Below are 24,161 nucleotides of genomic sequence, written 5' to 3' on the forward strand. Positions count from 1 at the left end.
AAGAGACCAATCATTTCGTGGTCCGACCTTATACAAACTTTTTGTATAGAATACCCTCGCTCACATGTCTTCACATGAAGGATCAGGATCATATCCATTTGTAACATTTTACAATAATTGTAATAATTAAAAGTGAGCCCTATCTGTAGTATCACCAGAATAAGGTACCCAGTCTTATTCATCTACTATAGACCATTCAGATTATTACTTAAACATGATCCACCTTTATATCTTCACATACATGTTTAAGCTTCATCAAATAACCTTGGATCCTAGTTTATTAGTTTTAGTGAATGCAACTAAAGGTCAAATAAAATAAAAACTTATTTTATTAAATAAATAATTTATTTATATAAATAAAATGCAAATTACGAAACTACAAGATTTAGTGCATCAACCCAAACAATCTCCCATTTTTCCTAAAACTAGTGGGGTGTACAAAAACAAAGTATAAAACATAGTACAGTACATGAAACAATAAACTAGGGCATATAATATGTGCCCAGTAAAATCTCCCACTTGCCCTAGACTAAATGATGCATGTCTCATAGACCTAGACTCTCCAGGTGACTCTTGAACACTTTAGTCGTAAGAGCCTTTGTAAATGGAGCAGCAGCATTGTGCTCCAAAGCGATCTTCGTGACGATCATGTCCCCTCGATGCAAAATCTCCTGAATAATATGATATTAGCGCTTTATGTACTTCCCTCACTTGTAGCTTCTAGGCTCCTTGGAATTAGCCACAACACCACTATTATCACAATAAAATGAGATGGGCTTTGACATGCTTGGAAATACTTCCAGATCAATAAAAAATTTCCTGAGCCATACATGTCACACCCCCTCCCAGATTACCTTTTAAACCTGCAAGGAGATGTGACCGCAGTAGTCACCAACCCTCTTATTGGTACTTACTGCTACTAACCTGCTTAACCTGACTTAGAACCTCGAAATGCATATATATATATATATATACACTAAATCATCAATTTAAGACAAATGACAATCATTAACAGAGTTCTACATTACTCTTCAATAATACAACTTATACACTTTACATAAATAGTAAGCCTAACACACTCCATTAGTCCCTACATGACATAATCCATGCGTACTACTTTATACATAACCCTCACTTAGACTTTCTAACATTTTGGTCTTGAGTGGCAGAGCAACAACAGAGTTGTCTTCTGGGGAGTGACCGCTACCTGTGGAGAATACATTTAAACATAATGTGCTTGAAACCTAGTGAGTGACTAACCTTTGAAACGTAAAAGATACATATCAATCATGCTTAACAGAGAGATCATGAACTGAAAAGCGTAGCTGAAAATTGAGAAATTAGTCAAGCAAGTAATTACATAAAACTCCTCTACTAGAATTTAAACATAACATAGACATCATAGATATCAGCTCTGTGAGGCCCTTAAGCCTCAGTTTCCACATTAAATATCTTTACAAGAGAGTGACTCCTCTTGTCTGCTCTTGAGCGTAACCTTACTGAACCTCAGCTTTGTTGGGGGAGGGCCCTCTGGCTCAACTTCCACTATCACCTTAGTCGAGGTGTATCACTTCTAACCATTACTTATGTCTTTAACTGTTGCTCACCAAACAACTTCATAACACTTAAAGCATAAAACATAATAATATTTTGTGAATACTTCCTTAATCTTAGTTGAGAACGAGCATTCATCACTTAAGCTCCCAACATCTATATCACGCCAAGAGACCCATATTCGGCCTCGGTCACTGGAATATGGCCTAGGAGACCCATACTTCGGTCTCTCAAATATGGCCTAGGAGACCCATACTTCGGTCTCTCAAATATGGCCTAAGAGACCCATACTTCGACCTCTTCTTCAGAACTTTCGACATGCACGTGGAGTTACTAAGTATCGTCAACACCTTAGGTACTTCCTGGAAACCTTCCATGCTTTTAGTATCTGACTTACTAAAAACATATCGGGCTTTAACATCATATATATTATGAATCTTTTAGAACGTAGTTTTGTGGAAACTTACTACAATCTTTAGAACGCATGCTTTAACATAGAATTCTTTATATAAAATAATGCTGTCATATTGCCTTGGCATGCGATCAAATAAGTACATACTTGAGGAAAATGTTAAGCAATCTCATGAAGCTTAATTGCTTGGAAATATATAAACTTATCAACAATTATCATTGAATGATGTAGTTTATCCCTCTTCATAGTTCTTGCTAATACGAAACCAACTGAAGGCATAGCATTCTTCATTAACAAGTTTTACTGAAATTTGAATTTATCTCTTGGGATGTGGAGCCTCTGTCTATCACCAACCCAGTCATATTGACCCTACGTGTACGTAGCTAAGATTCTATCATCAACCATTTCTAAACTCAGTTACCACTTTGAAGTATTGAGCTAAACATACTTTACTAGGAGTCCTTCACATAAACTTCACACTTAGCTTGTCTTATAGACCTAGCTTTCCTTAGTGGCTTACGCTAACCATTCAGGTTTTTTCTTAGGCAACATGCTTCATAAGTACTAGACATTAATTACTCAAGAACATCATGCCTGGACCATAACTATCCATACTCTATAAATTATTAGTCTACCAAGCATTCGTAAACATTAGTAAAGTAAATAGTTAGGTAAACATTTAAGTTGGCTATCAATAAGTGACTTTTCATAAATGCATGATTTGTTAAATCATTTATAAATGTTTGTAAACATTAGAGTCACTCACAGTCTTTGGAAAATCCTTTTAAGATTGTTGAGCTTCTTCTACTAATGTCAACCATGTGAACGTATCAAATTACTTTAGTTACTAGTCATGATTTCCCCTCTTTAGATTCGCTTTCAAAATTAAGCTCACATTTATTCAATTCGCTTTCAAAACTTCGTAACTTACCTTAGGGCATTGGGTATTTAGTCGAATTTAAAAGAGCTTAAACTTCAGTGGGTCGCCTTCTTTCTAATGCCCACACTCAATACTTAGTAGGGTTTTTGGGGTGCCAAGCCCACGTTTAGAAAGTAGTTGCATGTTCGCCCAACAAATTCCAGATTCAGGTTCTAATATCAATAACTCCAATTCCAAAACTCATTTTATGAACATTCCTTCTTCAAACATGCTTAGAATTGTGTTAAAAATATTACCTCAAAATTTCAACATAAAACGTTTTTTGGTTTGATATGGAGCTTTAAATCTTCCTCAGTGGCCCTAGACTGCGAAGCTACCTATTTGTTCAACACTTTCTAGGTTTAGCTTCCAAAATATGTAACTCAAATCCCAGACCTTATCTTGCAAGAGTTCCTTCTATAAACTTACTCATAAAGGTGATAACAATATTACCTTAAAATTTTAGCTTGAAATTCCATGTGGTTCAGTCTACATCTATGTTTCTTCGTTGAGTGCCCAAAAATGCCTGAAAAATGAACCGTCGACTCTTCCTTCCTTCTCGACCCTCTCTCCGGTAAGAACTCCCTTCTAATGGCTCGATTTCGAAAACTAGACTCACGGAGCTTTCTAATGGTATCAAGTTTGTCTAGTTTGCTCGAGTAAATCATCCCAAAACGAGCCCTAGAATTTCTCCTCCCTTTTTATACTACCGCCTAGCTCTTTGCGTGAAATCTCCTTAAGCCACCTCACCCATTAGTGGAGATTAAAAGCCGAGATTAAGCCATCTGTCCAGGTAACTAAAAGAGAAGTCTAAAATTGAGTGTTTAAAATTGAGCGTTTTGAGCAACTCGCTCCTCGTTGGGAAAACTCGATGGAGGAAGGTCCTTACTCGATGAAAGATTCCGCGACTCTCTGTTAAATACTCGATCGAAGGGCTCGATACTCGATGGGAAACTTGGTGTTGGGAGCTCGCTCAATGCACGCTCCTTACTTGATCGCTCTTACCCGACGCGCGACCCTTCCTCACTTACCCTCAATGCTTGACCCTTTACTCGACTACTTATACTCGATGCTCGACCCTTCCTCAATTCCTTATACTCGACGCTCGAATCTTCCTCGATTAGTTGTATTCGACGCTCGACAGCATTTACTCGATGCCTACCTTGTGCCCACTCGATGCTCAAACATCCTTTGACATGACCAACACTTAGCCAAAAATTCTCTTTGTAAGGATAGATCCATAAGTAACCAAGAGTTAAGTTCCCATACTTGAACATTTTCCTTCTTCAAACTTATCCTTTACCTCAAAATGCATAAATCCAATCTATTTTAAACATTTAACCCAATATCTTGCTTACTTAAACAATAAACATAATGAAAAGAGGGCGCGTGAGTAGGTGCAGATTTTACAATACAACCTTCTTGGCAACTTCATAAGCTACTACATACTTTGCCTCTATGGTAGAGTCAGCAAATGCAACCATGCTTTATGTTTCTCTAGACTACTACTTCTCCATTGAGATGAACATTGATCTTGATATGGATTTCCTAGAATTCATTAGTCTGAAAATTAGAGTCAGTATATTCTATAGGGATCAAATCCTTAACTCCATACACAAGCATGTAATCCCTCGTTCTCCAAAGACACTTGAGGATGATTTTTACGACTATCCAGTGATCTAATCCTGGATTGATTGATATCTTCTGACATTCCCCACTGCATAGTAAATATAAGATCTAGTACATAACATTGCACACATCAGGCTACCAACAACCGACATATAGAGGATTCATCTCATTTCCTCTACTTTTTAGGTGTCTTAGGACACTGTTCCTTGGACAATATAATTTCATGCCTGAAAGGTAATAAAACTCTCTTGGAATTTTGTATCGAATATTTGACAAGCATTTTGTTAATATACGATGCCTAAGACAAGGCTAGCGTTTTGTTTTTATGATCCCTAATGATATGGATCCCTAGAACAAACTGCACCTTTCCCAAATATTTCATTTGGAATTAGGCTGCTAATCGTTCTTTAATATTTGTCAGTAGGCCTACATTATTCCCAATGAGTAGCGTTAGGGTATCGTCCACATACAACACTAGAAAAGCTACTGTATTGTCGATGATTTTCTTATAAACACAAGGCTCATCAACATTTTGGTCAAAGTCATAAGGTTAATCACAATATCAAATCTTATATTCAAAAATCGAGATGCTTGTGTCAGTTCATAAATAGACCAATTAATCTTGCAAACCATTTTCTCTTGAACTTGTTTAATGAAGCTCGTTATGTCATAGTATCAAATCTTTTTGTTGTAGAATAAAATGCAATTTCTGAATGATCCTTAGCCCCTTCTTACTCCAAATGGCACCAAACTCTTTAGCAACATTTGCAAATTGAGCGACATGGACTTACAGACTTGACAACAAAACTTAAATATCCAAAACACCGGGGCCCTTACAACTTAAAACACTTTAAAGTGGTAAATCTAATGCCAATTTTTGTGAACATCCAAGTGCAGACCATATATTCGAAATGCAATAAAAACACTCACTAAAACTCTGAATTTATGTTACAAAATGAAATTCATAGACAGATTTGGATTTGACACCAACTAAAGGGAATGGAATTCCTACTGTAGAAGCAATTGATCATGTGTTCTAGAATTCATTTTACAAACTTAAGAAAACAGAGAGAACAAAAACATAGATAATCATTCAACCTTAAGCGTGCAATTCTACAGTAAATTATAGAGAACAAAAGGGATGGACATGGACTTATCCTGGAAGAACCGTTCTTCTTGAATTCCTCTTTGACAACAAGATCATGAACACTTGTTCATAGCAAGGTCTCGAACACGGCAACGAGGACACCACCCAATAGTTACCTTGTTATTCTCTATGAGAATCAAGTAGAGTTTCGTAGATTTGCCGTTTCATTTTGGTGAAAGGGAAGGAAGTGTTTTTGAGAGAAAACGACAGAAGTAGAAGATGAAGATTGAGAGAGATTATTCTACAGATTCTATTCACGTATGAATCATGAATGAATAACTCCCCTGTCTTAGATCAACCATATAAGAGATGAGAGTGGTTGTAGAATAACTCCCTCCACCATCAAATTTCAAATTTCAAATTTTAATTATATTAACTAATTAAATATAATTAAATATAAACTTATATTATATCTCATATAATATATAACTTATAATTATATTATATCACATATAATATAAGCTATAGCTTTATTCTCTCATAGTCTATTATTTTCATATGAATCATATTCATATTAATTTTAACTTATAATTTTTATATGAATCTCATTCATATAATTAATTTTTGGTTCATATTCAAATATTTATTTCTCTCATCAAACTTTATATTAAAATGTATCAACATACATTATATTATATTAAATGTATCTCATACAATTAATTTTCTTTAATTAATTTGAACAATTCAAATTAAACAAAAATTAACTGATTCTCCTTAATCCTTATTGAACTAACAATGGGACTTTATGTACCTATATATTAGAAGCTCCAATGATATAAGATTGATTAATTAAACTCTTTAATTAAATTAATCCTTATTCAGTCACTCCATTAAAGACCGACATCTGCACTCTTTGCACTATAGATATATTTCTATATTTATTGGATATAACCAATCAACTGAGCGTTGACCCTTCACAAATTGCTCATAACTATAGCTGGGACAAAATTACCATCTTACCCTTGTAGTAGTATCTAACTCCTTAAGTACTACTGATCCTCTAATGAACAATTAGTCATAGTCCCACTATAACTAATCTGGCCAGTGGGAGGTTGAGGTACCTCATTGTTCAAGATCTGGAATCAACCTTTAAGGGGGTAATTTATCAATTTATCCTGACAATGGGAATGAGTGAATTTCATCTTGTGTAGCTATGTTCCTAATTCCTCACTCAGACTAATCTCTAAAATGGTAGGCATATTGAGTCAATGAATCTGGCCATTCTCTCTCATGCAGATCAAAAGACAGCCCTTATTAGCATGAGTTCACAACTCACTCAAGATCAAGGTCAAGTCATCTATGGTCACCCTAGAGAAATGTAGGTCTCTTCAAGTAACGATGTTATAAAGAGAGACTAATCATTTTGTGGTTTGGGCTTATACAAACTTTTCGTAAGGAGATTCGCACTCACATGTCTCAATGAATGATCAGGATCATATCATTTGTAACACTTTACAACAATTGTAACAATTACAAAGCGGGTCATATCCGTAGTGTCACCAGAATAAGGTACCCAGCCTTATCCATCTACTATAGACCATTCATGTTATTACTTAAACATGATCCACTTGTATGTCTCCACATACATGTTTAAACTTCATTAAATAACCTTGGATCTTCGTTTATTGGTTTTGGATTAATGTAACTAAATGTCAAATAAAGTAACAACTTATTTTATTAAATAAATAATCTATTTGTACAAATGAAATACAAACTACGAAACCACGAGATTTAGAGCATCAACCTCAACATATGCAACTCAAATCGATAGTGTTCTTTTTTTTGAAAAATTTGAATATTCTCTTTAAAAAGCTTAGATGAAAAAATAGGATCTTTAAAAAGAGAAGAAAAAAAGAGTCATAAGAAAAGGAGAGAGTTTGTACTGCAAGTTTAAAGGATGGGAGACAAAAGCAACTATTTAGCTCACATGATAGAACAGTCAGTTTTCAAGGTAGTGAAAGAAATGATTTCAAAATGATCGGACAACAAGTGAAGGCATATTGGAAAGAGATGCTGAATTGAGACAAAACCTTTGTCTTGGTCTAACTGTAAGATCGAGCTCTAAATGTACAACTTTTCATTACTTTATTTTTGTTATTTTTTTTCTTAAGGAATCGAATTCCCTATGCGAAAGCGTATAAATGCCTTCGTGTTAGTGAACTATTTTTGGAACAAATTAAAATAGAGAAAAATAGAACGATAGGATAAATAGCAACAAAGCCTAAGCATGCTTTCTAATTAACATAGAGGAATGGAATATTAGAAACTTACCCTTGAAGAAAAAATACTTCTTCACATTTCCCTCTTCTGCTAGGTCATGAACTCTTTTCCACCTCTCGAACACAACTTACAAGGACTCTTGGACACCATCGCAAAACCTTCCTCACTATTCTCAAGGAGAGAATCAAGGAAGAGTTGTGGGCTTGTCTTCTTAACTTTGGTAAGGGAGAAGGGAGTTTCTTAGAGAGAGTTTTTCATAGAGAGAAAAATTGTAGAGCATTTTATTGTGTTTTACCTATCCATACTCTTCTTCTTTGCCTCTGTAAATTTGCATATGACAGAGATGAGGGGAGTTATTTTCATAACTCCCTTCATCATGTAAAATAATTCTTATTTTACATTTAATTATATTAAAATAATATAAGTAAATAAACCTTATATTATATCCCATATAATATAACCTATAATTTATATTATGTCATATATAATATAACCTAACTTTATATTCTCTCAAATAACTTATAGTTTTAATATGAATCATATTAGTTTTAATCTATAGTTTTATATGAATTTCATTCATATAATTGATATTTGAATCATATTCAAATATTTATCTTTCTCATTAAACTTTATATTACAATGTATCTATATACATTATATTAATTGCGCTTCATACAATTAGCTCCCTTAAATTAGTTTGAACGATTCAAATTAATCCAAAATTAATTGATTCTAATTTAACCCTCACTGAGGTGGCAAAAGGACCTTATAAACCTACAAATTAGAAGCTCTAATGATACAAGATTAATTAATTAAACTCTTTAAATTAACCAACATTCATTAACTGCCACACTCTATTAAAGAATGACAGTTGCACTCTTCGTACTGTAGATATATATCTGTGTCCATTGGATATAACAAATCAATAGTAAGTTGGCCCTTCACAAATTGCTCGTAAATACAACTGAGTCAAAATTATCGTTTTACCCCTATAGTTACATCTAACTCCTTAAATACCACTGATCTCTCTAATGAACAATTAATTATAGTCCAAATATAAACTAGACCCTTCTCTGGCCAGTGAAAGGGTGAGGCGCCTCATTGTTCAAGACCTGGAATTAGTCCTTAAGGGAACAATTTATCTACTTATCTTAATAATGGGAAGAAGTGAATTTCATCTTGTATAGCTGTGTTTCAAGCTCCCCACTCGAACGAATCCCTAAAATGGTAGGCGTATTGAGTCAACAAATCTGGCCACTCCTATCTATGTGGATCAAAGGACAACCCCCATAAGTAGAAGTTCACAATTCACTCAGGAAGATCAAGTCACCTATGGTCATCCTGGTGAAATGTAAGTCTCTTTAGGTAACAGTTTTATGAAGAGAGACTAACCATTTCATAGTCTGGTCTTATATAAACTCTAAGTACAGGATACCCCCACTCACATTTCTCCACATGAATGATCAGGATCATATCATTTATAACACTTTACAACAATCATAATAATTATAAAGTGGGTTGTATCCATAGTATCAACAGGATAAGGTACCTAGTTTTATCCATCTACTACAGACCATTCAGGTTATTACTTAAACATGATCCACTTGTCTATCACCATATACATGTTTAAGCTACACCAAATAACCTAGAATCTTAGTTTATCGGTTTTGGATTGATGTAAACTAAATGTAAAATAAAATAAAATTTTATTTTATTAAATAAATAATTTGTTGTACAAATAATTTAAAAACTATGACACGAGATTTAGGGCGTCAACGCCAACAATTTCATCATTAGTCCATTATTTCTTCAAAAAAGTAAAGGGATTTTGAGTTTTTTTGCTTCAATAAATAAACTCTATCTAGGTCGATTTTGTCTAAGAAAGAGGTATTTAAGATGATTATAGGAAACACCTACCTAGAAACCTACTTAGGAGTTTATTTAATTAGATGAACTTTTTAAAATTTTCACTTAAGTGTGGAGATAAGAAAAAGGGAGAGAAGGGCAATGAACCCACAACAAACGAAATGATGCGGCTGCATCAACAGGTAAAATTAGGATTTAGTAATGTCACTTCAGTTCAGCAGGCCAAACCTATCTATAAATAGGTTGAGCTGCCCTCAATTAACTTACATCAACTCTTGACTTATCTTAAAAGAAGAGTTTACTTTAGTTCTCATATCCTTCACGACTTGGTTGATGAAAAAAAAATCTAGAAGTTGATGATGATGCTCCATCTTCTTAAGGGAGTATTGTGTTCCTTCTCTTGTTCTTTCCTTTATGATCTCAGAACTCAATTTATATTTACTTTGCTTTTAGTTTCTTTTATGTGCAATTAGGTTAGCTTTTGCTTTTAGTAGGATAGTTTTCTTTTGGTTTTGCTGGAATCTATTTTGTGTGGCTGACATTATTTGTAAAAAAATTGTTGCATATTATTTGTTTGTTGTGCAAAGATGCTCTTCATGCTGATACTTAGGGCATGTCTCTTTTGTGTACCTTTCAACCCTATAGGATGCAAAATTAAGAGTTTTTTGTTTGTCTTTTTGTACAAAATCTTGTTAGGCTAGTCTCTCGCATGTCCACTAGTTTGTGTACTAAGAGATCCTAGCCATACATTTTACAACTAAGCCAATACACCTTTCTCTTTTTTTTGCCCATTTTTTTTTTAGTTTCTTTTTCTCAAGCAATGAGGACATCGCTTATTTTAAGTTTGGAAGGGATAACTTTGGCATTTTGTATACCAATATAATATTTATTGTGAGAATGTGTACATGTATTTATGGTAGCCCTTTGAAAAAAAAAATGACCTTTCAAAGTTGGCCACAAAAAGTAGCTAGAAGTGGAGCATGATATACTTGTTCTCTCTTTACGTGAAAATGTTAGCTTGGAAAGTGAGTGTTTTTCCTTGAGTGTGACCTTTGCTCGTAGTCAGATGCTCGTAGGTAACTTGTGGGGGCAAGCTGGAATGAAGGTAAGAGTGATGTTGAGGGTCATTCCTAGGCAAGAAAAAAATAAGAAGAAAAAAAGAAGAAAAAATGTGAAGGCTTGTAAAGTGTAAATTTGGGGGAAATAGTAAAAAGTTTCTTGTGTAATTCATGTTAATTTGTTGATTAGGTAAAGTCATAGTATGTTTTGAATTTCTCTAGGGTCAATAATTGGTGGCTTAGCTAGTTTGGCATGTTGGGGTGGCTAGTGGAAATTTTGAGCCATTGGACAAATGGAAACTCATGTGAGGATTATTAGAGAGTTTGTAGTTTCACAAGGTATTGGATTGGAGACCCCTTCTAAAAGTTGTTATCTTCGCATTTATTAAACTAAGCATGCATGTTTGGGTGATGGGTGTTGTTTGTGATATTTTCTTGAGGACAAGAAAACGATTAAGTTAGGGGGTGCAATTCACGCCTTGAAATGCATGAATTTGAGCTTTTATTTGGGCACTTTTGCTATGAAAAAATGGATTCGTGCATGAATTTGCCTTTAATTATAGTCTTAAATTGTTAAATTGAGCTCACTGGGGATAATTGAGGTTAAATACTATTATTGCTATTTTAAAACTGATTTGTTGAATTTTGATAGGTTTTGGGGCTGTTTTTGCAAAATTTTACATCTGATGCGCCCGTAATGAAAGTGATGTGCTCGCATCAGTGAGCCTTAAAATTTCAGATTCTGAACCAATCAAGAGCAGTTTCAATTTTCACGTTCTGGTCAATTAAGCAACTCTGATTTCGTCTTAAAACCATTTAAAGCTTGAAATTTGGTCTTCCCCAACCATTTTTTGTGCGTATAAAAAGGATTGAGGCTCTTCATTTCACGATATCAACTCTCCGTCGCCTCCCCCTTCATCACCTTCACATAATCTACCATTTGTATAGCAATCCATTGGGTTTCTTCTCAAAGTTTTAAGTCAGTAGCCTTAAGAACGAAAGTTCCTCTAAGGCATAATGACTTTAGGATATTTCTTCCCATGGAAGTGTGTGTTCAAGCATAATTTCACCTTGTAAGAGGGAAAATCATTCTAGAGAAATAGTTCGAACTTGCGAAATTATCCAAGTTCTTTTGAGTTGTAATTTTCCATCTTTATTTTTCATTTAATTCTTATAATTATTTTAGTTGTCCATCTTTTCACCAATCGAGCTATATTATAATGATGATTCTTGATTTAATAAAGATGTTTATTTTGTCATTTATCATGAGCTAAATTCTTTTAGGGGTTCAACAATGTGGATGCCCTAAGGTCTTTATGTCTTAAGTAATGTTGTACTTAACACCAACTTGATTTATGCATTCTCTTTGTTGAATTTAAATTTAGTATTGTTAAATTAAATTGGCCACTTAATTTAACAATCCAGTGGAGTTTTAGTGCTGAGAAAGCTAAAGTATAAACAAATATCACAAAGGGATAGGGAACTAAGAGCATAAGAATAAGAAGGTCATATCACCTTAGGAATAAGGGACACCATAGGGTAAAGAAGTCAGTCTATGATTAATTTAAGATTAAGCTACCCATGGGAACATTAGGTAGTAATTGCTTAGAACTCCTAAAAAAACTTGACATAAGACCAAATAGGTGCAGATTTCTGCTCATGCATACTTCACTGTCCTAGTGTGTTGTCGCCACATCACTTTTGATATAGAGTCCGAAAGGTTAAAGCACTGTTAGCCCTGTCTGATTACCATTATGACTATATTTAGCTTAAATTCTTATTCATTCACAACACAATTAATTAAGGTTATCTTTGGTTGTATTAAATCTTCAGTCTTGATCAAATTAAAACTACTACTTGTCATGTGGGTTCGATACTCGAAATACTAAAGGATTATTACCTCTTCAACAATGTATGCTTGTACTTAAACCTCGCTTATCTTTATTTTAACCACTCATACATTAGGTCAATTAGGGTTCACTACATATACTTATGTTCCTACGAGTTCACTATCTACGCTTGTGTATATACAGGTTCACTACTTATGTATGATTGTATTTCTATGGGTTCGCTATTTATGATTGTGTGCCTTCGGGTCTACTTCATGTGTATGATATGTTGAGTACCTTTCTCCTAAGATAGGATTGATCGGATTTCTCACTTCGATGGCTATCCATGTTAAGTTACACTCTAGTCCCAGTAGTTAATTCATAATATGTGATTTCATAGCCTGTCAACAATGTATGCTTGTACTTAGACCTCGCTTATCTTTATTTCAACCACTCATACATTAGGTCGATTAGGGTTCACTATATATACGTATGTTCTTACAAGTTCACTATCTATGCTTGTGTATCTACGGGTTCACTACTTATGTATAATTGTATTCCTATGGATTCACCATTTATGATTGTGCGCCTTCTGGTCCACTTCATATGTATGATATGTTGTAGTACATTTCTCCTAAGATAGGATCGATGAGATTGTTCACTTAGATGGATATCTATGTTAAGTTACACTCTAGTCCCACTAGTTATAAGACATTCATAATATGTGATTGCATATAGCCTAACCTTGATATTGGGGTTATTTACGAGGTATTTTATATACTTACCCCTTCATAGAACATGTTAAGTTTCGTTCAGTTTTCATGATTTTGTTGCAAGTCATTAAATGTTTGAACATAGAACTTTTAGTGTTTCCATCCTTAAATTTTAAGTGTTTCTTTTCTTTTGGTCTTATTTTTAAAGGGACCCGAGTAAAGGTTTGTGTTAATTTGAACATTTATTTTGTTGATGCTATTTATTTTAAATAAATTTGTTTCCTTTAGTTGAAATGGTCAAAGAGTTCATCTTGAAATTGCATGCATGTAGTAACAATCATGTTAGTAAGGTAAAGTCGATCTTTATATTTGATATCATCCAACTACTTTTTTTTTACTATCTTTTTTCTTCTTTAAGTTTTTCTTTTAATTAAATAATTAAAATATATGTATATAAAACTATTTAAAATTTCAATCTATTGTTTTTTTTTATTAAGTCATATTATTCTTAAATTTTCATTTTTTTTAAATTTTGAACCTATACATTTCTATATTGTTTTACTTTTCAAATTTGGTTAATTTTACAATAAATATTTCTATATTATTTAATTTTTAGTATATTTGAAACTAAAAATTTAATTCCATTTCAAATTTTCTATATATATATATATATATATAAAATTTTATCTTTATTAAATAATGATAGGAAGATTAGTGGTATAGAAAAATCAGTTCTAAGTTTCATTGGTTGCTTTTATATTTAGGCGGATAATTCTATAAAGGTCTATGATGTTATTTAAAACTAATATTACTTTCACCTAGATATCATTGTATTTTGTTTTTTTTTTTTTTTTTTTGTTTTATGAGTTTCAATCTTATTATACATTTTGATAAAAACAGACTTTTATTTATTGATAATTTTAGTATTTTAAAGTATCTATACCATAGAGTTCAGAGAGACAATTACAATACATTTTGAATCGCTCAAATCAGACGTCAAACGAATAAATTGTGACAAAAAGAAGATTTGAAAGAAAAATCTTATGCGACAATGTCGTGGCACACATAAAGCAACCATGTGACATTATGGACTGAAGAGATAGTATATATGTGATAAATCAGATCAATTGAATGGTTCAAATCATGATACGTGGTCTTGTATGAATGTTACTTTTTAAAATTGAAAAGAAATTAAAAGAATTGATTATTTTTAATTTTAAATTGAATTATAAAAAACTGGAAAGCCTTCAACAACTTCCCTTTTTAAAAAATCGTGGTGGTCGTAGTCTTTAAAATATATATATTTTTTTTCTTTTACCATTTAATCTCAACCCATTATTCCTTTGTACTTTCACCCAAGCGTCATTTTTAAGTCCTTTAATATCCACTTTAGGCCAAACTCATCTTTAATATCCACTTTAGGCCAAACACATCTTTAAATTCCAATAATCAGCTGTAATTTATCTATTTTGTCTTTAATTATTTCACTAGTTTAAATTTCATTAATTTGATTTCAAAACTCATAAAAAGTTTTAATTTTTCAAATAACTCTATTCACCCCTCTTTAGGGTTGTCATACTATCCTACACATTTAAAGTTATATTTATATGAAGGTTAATTATAAGTTTAATTCCTAAATCTTCCAAAACTTGTCTATTAAAGTGGTTAAAATTTTAATTTTATGTATCTAGTATATCATTTAAAGACGTCTAGTGAATTATTCAACTTTTAATTTTGTAACTAATAGTTTGAAACATATTTTTTTTTTTTTTGTATTTAATTTTGTGATTAATGGAACTCTTTTTAGTACAATATTAACGGTAAGGAGATTCGAACCACATACCTCTTGGTCGCGAACATATTCATGTAACAATTTTGATAATACTAGTTACATTAAAATTTAAATAAATATTGTTTCAATTTTTAAAATTAAATATTTCATCTAACTTATTAGATACAATATAATTTTTTATATTTGATATAGCATTTAATTTTAAACATTTCAAATATTTATGAGACATATATGGTACAAAATTGAAACCTATAAATATATTATACATAAAATCGAGAATTTAGAAACCTATTAATACACATTTTGAACTTCATGAATCATACATAGACAAGTTCATAGGTTAAACATCTAAAATTTTATGAATTTTTTTCTTAATATGAAGTTCTGGATCTACCACTGTGTAAGAATATGATAGTTAATTATCCATTTAAAACATGAATTAGTCATTAGGAAAGATATATTTCATAGTAAAAATATGTCTCAATTTATATTCGAGCCTCCAAAGTTATAAAGTCAACTTTTTGAAGTTTTTAATTTAGATTATATTTAGCACAATCTTAAGATCAAAATTATAATCAACCAAATTTTAAGATCAAAATATATAAAATTAATATTAAAATGTAGCAATGAGTTAAAAGCAATGTTCAAAATATCAATATCGACGGATATATCGAGGTCTTAATTTTACAAAGATTTTTATGGAAATATCGATAAAATTTCGATTTGATGGATACTTCGGAAAAAAAATGATAAAAACCAAAAATTTTAAAAATAATTAATAAATAAACATTTTATTCTTTTTAAACAAGTTAACATATCTATTATTTATATTATTACATTAGTGATATTTTGTTGATTAGATGTTATATTTTGTGAATTTTTTAACGATATAATAGAAATATCGATTCACCCCTCATGTCAATATCGAACTTATGAAAACGTGAAAATATTGATGGAAATATTGACATTTGGATGGAAATTTAATACTATGGTTAAAAGAAATCTCTCCTTGAAAAAAAAATCTACATAGATCTGATGGGTTAAATTCAAGAATAATGCATTTTTTTTTAAAAAAAAGTAAGTACATAGGAAAGAAATTACAAAATTAAGATGGAAGATAAAAGTATTGATAAAAATAGGGTAGCAAAAATCGTGTACCCGGTACACGATTATTGTCTGCCTCCAACGTATGACTTGGTCAATGAAGACCAAACTCGTGGTCATGATTTCCATATTTTTATTTCCCCGTCCAAGATTTCCATTTTTTTATTTTTTTATTGTTGTCGACTTAGATTGTTTTTTCTTTTAATTTTTAATTAACAAATTTCTTCTTTACTTGTTTTGTTTTTCTTCTTTTATATCATACACATTTATTAGATTTAATCTCAAGATGAAATGTAATTTCATTAGTTCTTTTATTTGAAGATAAACAAAATTATACAAACAAAAATAAAATTCAAATTACAATAACAAAATCCAATAATAAAAAAATAAAATTTCAAACTATAATAACAAAGTTTAATAATATAAATAAAAACCAATTACAATAACAAAGTTAATTTCAAACTACAACTCAATCCAATATATAAAAAAAAACATAAAAAAAACAAAAAACAAAAAAACAAAATCAATTCAAATTACAACAATAAACTCACACAAACCATCTAAATTTTCAAGTCAAAACTCAAAAAATTCAAAAATAAATTTTCAAATTCAATCTAACAGTAAAAAAATGCTAAATCTTAGACAAAACAAACTTCACACACTACATCTTCTAAATTTTCAACAAAACTATTTCAAAACTCTAGATTTTCATCCATACATTTAAATAAACTACTAGATCTATGTTTATTCAAGGCATAATCGTATATACTAAAAAAAAATACCTAGGATCGACGGCGAACGGTAGAGACAATTGACGCATCGGACTAGTAGAGAGGAAGAAAGAAAAAAGTTGAGAGGGAGGAAGAAACAACGACCAAGGAAATCGTAGACCCCGTCCATGATTTATCCTCAGTATCTGGTCCACAATTTCAATTTGTGAACGATGATTTTGCAAATTACAATAATATTTGTTATGAGACCTTCACATTGATAATATTTTAGTTCCACGTACTGTGGGCTCTGCTGAAGGCCCAATATAAGGACGTTGCTTCCGCTCTTTGGAATTTGGCCCGTTGGGCCGTAGGAAAACTTTTTATTAATGGTGAAAAAACTGGGGATGTAGGGTATCAAACTACATACCTCTTACATACCTCTCACATGTTAAGCAATCACCAAATAAGATGAACAAAGTTGACTTATAAGTTAATTATATTTTCAATTATTTTTAAATATTCTACCAAACGAAAAAACATTCTCAACTAAAGAAAATAATTTCTATCTTGTCGACCTTTTGGTTCAAGCAATATTAGTTTAAAAAATAAATATTTTCAATTGAACTATTAGAATATGTTTTAAACTCAATTTTTTTTCATGTTTACCATAATTTTTCCATTTTTCAATCTAAATTGCGAATATATTAAGGGATCAAAGATACATGCCCCTCAAATGATGATATTCTACTTTCACTAAATATAACTTCTTAAAAATAAGTAACAACATTTTGTTTCAGCAGTTTGGACATATCTTTTCGCACAAGACCAAAGTTTGAATCTTGAATTTGACAATTTACATTTATTTTATTTTTAACTATAGATATTTATATATTAATTTAATGAGTTAGTAGTTATTAATTTATTTATTATTCATCACCTATATTTATAATTTTTTTATTTTTAAAATTAAAATATATATATATATAATATCTAATTTTTCATACACTTCAATCAAGTTAGAAAACCTAATTCCATTTTAATTTTTCTTATATACATATATACACAAATATTATTGGATCTTTTATAAAACTATTTTAGAAAATAGATTGAATGATTTTTGTTTTATGTATTTAGATGAACAATTTTATAAAGGTTTATAATATTTTTGTAACTAGTATTACTTAATAAATATATTGTATATCAGTGCATTAGAAGTTATATTTATATGAAGATTAAATTACAAGTTTAGTCCCTAAAATTTAAAGATTGTGACTAATAAATCTATAGGAATTGTTTGATAACCAACTAGTTTTGGATTTTTTATTTTTATTTTTTAGTTTTTGGAAAACGGATTTGTTTTGATATCTAATTTTGTTTTTTGTTGTTTTAATTTTGAAAAACGTTTTAAAAAGTGTTAAGAATTTTGAAAGGAAAAAGAAAAGAAAAGAAAAGAAAAGAACACAGATTTTAAAAACAATTCTTGTTTTTTGAAAGCATTCGACCATTACTATTTTTGAAAGTTGGTTGCTAAGGACTCATTTGATAATATTCATATAATTTGTTTCCTGGTCCCATTTTGATAGAGTAAACATACATAAAGCGGAAGCTAACAAAATCATTAAGCACTCTAATTACATTTAATTTGAGTATAAAGCATGCTAAAAAAGGTTTTTCACAAAAGAGGGTTTCTAGAATATATACCTTTATAGATTCCCTCTTGATCTTTGTTTAACTCCACAAATTTGATCTTCAAATCTCTAGTAGACCACCAAGAGGAACTTCTCTACTATTTTCAGCCTTGGATTGAGTGGTGGATGAAGGAACTCGATTTACAAGATCCATAAGCGGAAGCAGATCGTCCAAATTCCATTTAGATTAAAAACAAAAATTTACTGCAAACATACAGATTATGCATCTTAATAAAAATTACAGCATTCTTTTAAACTAGAAAAAGAGTTCAAAGATTATACCTTTGAAGAACACTTCTTTACATAAATCCTTCGAACTTTCACAAACACTTTGAACAGTCACGAACTCCTCGAACAGCATACAAAACAAACTAAAAGGGGAAGACACTACCACTTGGTATCATCGATATACTTAGGGTGAGAACCTAGGAGTGGTGAGCTTTGGCTATTTTGGTTAGGAGGGAGTTTGTGAGTTTGGAGAAGGAAGACGATTGAAGAAGAACACACTATCGCATAGCAAACTGCTTCAATCGTTTAGCTCAAAGTGTCTAGCATATGCTCTCTCAACTTCGTGTAGTGTTTGTTTCGTATCTAATTGAAAAGACTATTTTTTTCATTTATTCTATTTTTCCATAAAAACCATTTAACCACTCACTAAGGTGGTTAGAGAGAAAAAATGATTAATTATCCAAAATAATTAATAATATAAATAAATATGATAACCAACTTATCATATTATATTTATATTAAATTTAACAACTATTTGAATCTCATTCAAAAACTTATTTCCTCTGAATAAACTATAATATATCAAATACATTATGTCAATTATATCATATATAATTGAATCAATTTAATTGTATAATATATAATTAAATTTCCTTTTATTAATTTATACAATACAAATTAACCCAAAAACTGTTTCTCAACTAAATCCTTTTGAGCTACCAAGGGGACCTTATGGACCTATAGCTTGAAGCTTCAACAGTACGTGAATAATTAATTAAACTCTTTAATTACATTATCCACCATCCGTTAACTGTTGAGCATTCCACTAAAGACCGACAACTGCATTTTTTGCACTATAAATATATTTCTGTGTCCATTGGATATAACCAATCAACAGTATGATTTCCCTCATAGGCAAGAGTTCACAACTCACTCAGAATTAAGGTCATGTTACCTATGGTCATCCTAGTGAAATGAAAGTCTCTATTATGAACAGTGTTATATAATGAGACTAAACATTTATGGTCAAGTCTTATACAAACTCTTTTGTATATCCCCACTCGCATGTCTAATATATGAATGATCAGGATCAAATCATTTGTAGTATTTTAAAACATTTGTAACATCTACAAATCGTAATGTTACTAGGATAAGGTACCTAGCCTTATCCATATACTACAGACCATTAGGCTACCACTTAAGCATGATACATTTGTATGTCTCCACATACATGTTTAAGTTACAACGATAATCTTGGATGTTAGTTTATTGGCTTGTGGTTATGCAAATAAAATGTCACATATTTCATAGACAAAGTGAATAAAATATCAAATATTATTAATCACATATAAGTTTGTTCATACAAGATTTACAAACTATAGAACCCTACAAGATTTAGGGCATCAACCCCAATAATCTCCCATTTGTCCTAAAGATAGTGGGGTGTACAAGATAAGAAAATACAAGTACACAAAACAATAAACTAGGGTATAACACGCCCATTACAAGATCTCCCACTTGCCTTAGTCCAGCCGTGGTTTGTTCCATAGACCCATACTCTGTAGGTGACCCTCAAACACTATAGTCGTGAGGGCCTTCGTAAACGAATCAACAACATTGTGCTCCAAAGCTATTTTGTGATAATCACATCCCCTCAATGCACAATCTCTCGAATGAGATGATACTTCCGCTCTATGTGCTTGCTACACTTATGACTCTTAGAATCACAGGAATTTGCCACAGCACCACTATTATTACAATAAAGTGTGATGGACTTAGACATGTCTGGAACAACCTCCAGATCAGTAAGGAATTTTCTTAGTAAAACGCCTCCTTAGCAGCTTCACAAGCCACTACATACTTAACCTCTATGGTGGAGTCCGCGATGCACCCCTACTTGGTGCTTCGCTATACTACAACCCCTCCGTTAAAAGTGAACACTGATCCTGAAATGGAGTTCTCAGAATCCCTATCAGTCTGAAAATCAGAGTCCGTATATCCTATAAGGATCAAATATTTAGAACCATACACAAGCATATAGTCTCTTGTTCTTTGTAGATACTTGATGATGTTCTTAATGGTTGTCCAGTGATCATATCCTGGATTAGACTGATATCTATTGACTATCCCCACTGCATAGCAGATGTCAGGTATAGTACATAACATCGTATACATCAAACTGCCCACGACAGATGCATAGAGAATTTGTCTCATATCCTCAACCTCTTGAGGTGTCTTAGGACATTGTTCCTTAGACAAAGTAACTCTGTGTCTGAAAGGAGATAGGCCCCTCTTGGAGTTCTGCATTGAATATTTAATCAACATCTTGTCAATATCCAATGCCTAAGACAGTGCTAGCATTTTGTTCTTCCGATCTTGAAAGATCTGAATACCAAGAATAAACTGAGCCTCTCTCAAATCTTTCATTTGGAATTGGGTCGCTAGCTAGTTTCTAACTATAGTCAGTAAGCCTACATCATTCCCAATGAGTAGGATATCATCTACATACAACACTAGGAAAACTATTGAACTGTTGTTGATCTTCTTGTAGACATAAGACTCATCAACGTTCTGATCAAAGCCATAAGATCTGATCGCAGTATCAAACCTTATATTCCAAGATCGAGATGTATGTTTCAGTCCATAAATGGACCGATTAAGCTTGCAAACCTTTTGCTCTTGACCTTGGACTATGAATGCCTCGGGTTGTACCATATAAATGGTCTCTTCAAGATTTCCATTCAGAAAAGTAGTCTTGACATCCATTTTCCATATCTCATAGTCATAATATGAGGCAATGGATAGGAGGATCTAGATAGACTTCAGGATGGCAACAGGCAAGAAAATCTCTTCATAGTTAACTCCCTCTACATGGGTATAACCCTTTATCACCAGTCTAGCTTTGAAGGTTTGCACCATCCCATCAGCACCTTGTTTCCTCTTGTAGATCTATTTGCAACCTATAGGTTTAACCTCATCTGGTTGATCTACAAGATCCCAAACTAAATTGAAGTATATAGACTCCATTTCGAGATTCATGGCTTTGATCTGTTCATGATTTTTAGCCCAATTTTAAAAAAAAATTCTTGTCATTTGCATCTTTAAGTCATTGTTTTGCAAAATTAAAGTCTTTCATGCTTAGAATTGGGTTATCTGGTTTGTACTTTTGTTGTCACCCCGAAAGGTCCACCTTTGACCTAGGAGTAGCTATGTTTGTTTTAGAGAAAAACTAGACAAAATTGATAAATTAGGGCCTACTATGAATAAAAAAAAGAAAGAGAAAAAAATAAAGAAAAGCAATTAGTTGCAATTTTGAAAAAAAAAACGAAAAAAAAAAATGAGGCATAACCGGTGTGCCTACAAAAAAAAAAAAAAAAGTGTGTGTGTGTGCATGGATAGAGGTGAAAATAACTACCTCCGTCGTGTCTAGTTAAGGCCCACGAGAAAAGAGTGATAGGTTCCCGGCAGTAGGGTATGAAAGCTAGTCCTTTAGGTAAAATAAATATCATTTAAGTTTTTTGTGTGTGAGTTTAGGCACCCTTGTCTTAGTGTTGCCCTGTTTATGCAAGTTGGTATGTCTGAGGTTGATAACCGAACTAATGTAGGGGAAGGCTGTGCAAGCTTAACTAGCAAAACTCTAAGCTCACTCATGCATGAATAGATTAAGAAACATTCTTAAACTTGTGCTTCATTGATTGATTGTAATTGATTTTGTTCTTGATTACATATTTCATTCTAACTGACTGTGTAGACTAGAGTAACGACTTTGCGAATTAAGCTAGCATGTTTTTAATTATTTTCTACTTGATTGTGTGTTTCTACCTTGCTCGGGACGAGCAAGAATTAAGTTGAGGGTGTTTGTTAGCTCTCAAAAAGAGTTATTATTCCTAGCTTAATGTGGGCTCAGTAGTGGATTTTATGTGTTTATTTCCTTATTTTGTAGGTATTAAGCAATCAAGAGGTAGAATTAATCATTTGGTGAAGAACAAGGTTAATTTGAAGCAATTTAGAGTTAATTTGAACATCCGGACTTCAAAGAAGTTGTAAAGATCAAAATGTTGCTGAGTTCCACCAAGTATGAGGCAGCCATCGAGCATCATCGAGTACCATTGAGTAAAAGACTATTAAGTCATCAAGAAAATGCTCAAGTCAACAAGAATCGAGTATTGAGTCATCGAGTAGTGAGTAGTGAGTATCTAGCAGTGGACGCAGTGTTGCAACGCTATTCCAAGCGTTGCGACGCTCCGAAGTTGCATCACCGCCAGTATCTCAACACATCCTGACGCTTCACTCCATTAGTAATTTATCTACTTACCCCTACTTCCGGGAATGAGTGAATTCTATCTTGTGTAGTTGTTGGGTTGGATCCAGTAGTTTGTAAACATGTATATGAACAAACATTACGTGATATAATAATATGAGATATTTTCTTCACTACAGTCTTCGATATATGAGATATTTTGTTGCATTAACCACAACCAATAAACTAAGATCCTTGGTTATCATTGTAACTTAAGTATATACGTGATGACATACAAGTGGATCGTGCTTTAAGTGATAACCTAAATGGTCTGTAGTAGATGGATAAAGGAGAAAACTTTATCCTATTGACACTACGAGTGTGACCCACTTTATAGATGTTACAAGTGTTGTAAAGTACTACAAATGGTCTGATCCTAACCATTCATGTATTAGACATAAGAGGGGAGATGCTCTGTACAAAGAGTTTGTATAAGACAAGACCACAAAATGTTTAGTCTTTTTATATAACGCCATTCATGATAGATACTTTCATTTCACTAGGATGACCATAGGTAACATGACCTTAATCCTGAGTGAGTCGGGAACTTCTGCCTATGAGTGTAGTCCTTTGATTTGTATGGGTGCAAGTGGACAAATCGCCGACTCAAACCTACCACTTTAGGGATTCGTCTGATTGGGGAGCTGGGAATTCAGCTACACAAGACGGAATTCACTCCTTCCCCGATTTNATCGCCGACTCAAACCTACCACTTTAGGGATTCGTCTGATTGGGGAGCTGGGAATTCAGCTACACAAGACGGAATTCACTCCTTCCCCGATTTAGAGGTAAGTAGATAAATTGCTCCCTTAAGGGCTGATTCCAGGACTTAGACAATGTGGCACCACACCTTCTTTGGGCCCGAGAAGAATTTACTCATAGTAGGACTATGATGTATTGTTCATTAGAAAAATTAGTGGTACTTAAGAAGTTAGATGTAATTAAAGGGGTAAAACGATAAATTGGCCCGGTTGTACTTACGAGCGATT

The 24,161-nt window shown here is 32.4% G+C and overlaps 1 long non-coding RNA gene across 1 annotated transcript; it reads right to left on the bottom strand.

Annotated features, from left to right (window-relative positions):
* Positions 1 to 784: 784 nt before the first annotated feature.
* On the bottom strand, positions 785 to 17,184 carry LOC120087807. Its single transcript, XR_005484699.1, has 3 exons — positions 17,026 to 17,184; positions 7,933 to 8,096; positions 785 to 1,207 (listed from the first exon to the last, which is right to left on the bottom strand). It is a non-coding gene; the product is annotated as an uncharacterized LOC120087807 (long non-coding RNA).
* Positions 17,185 to 24,161: the final 6,977 nt, after the last annotated feature.

Source organism: Benincasa hispida, chromosome 10 (assembly GCF_009727055.1).
Source record: "Benincasa hispida cultivar B227 chromosome 10, ASM972705v1, whole genome shotgun sequence".
Taxonomy (NCBI): Eukaryota; Viridiplantae; Streptophyta; class Magnoliopsida; order Cucurbitales; family Cucurbitaceae; genus Benincasa; species Benincasa hispida.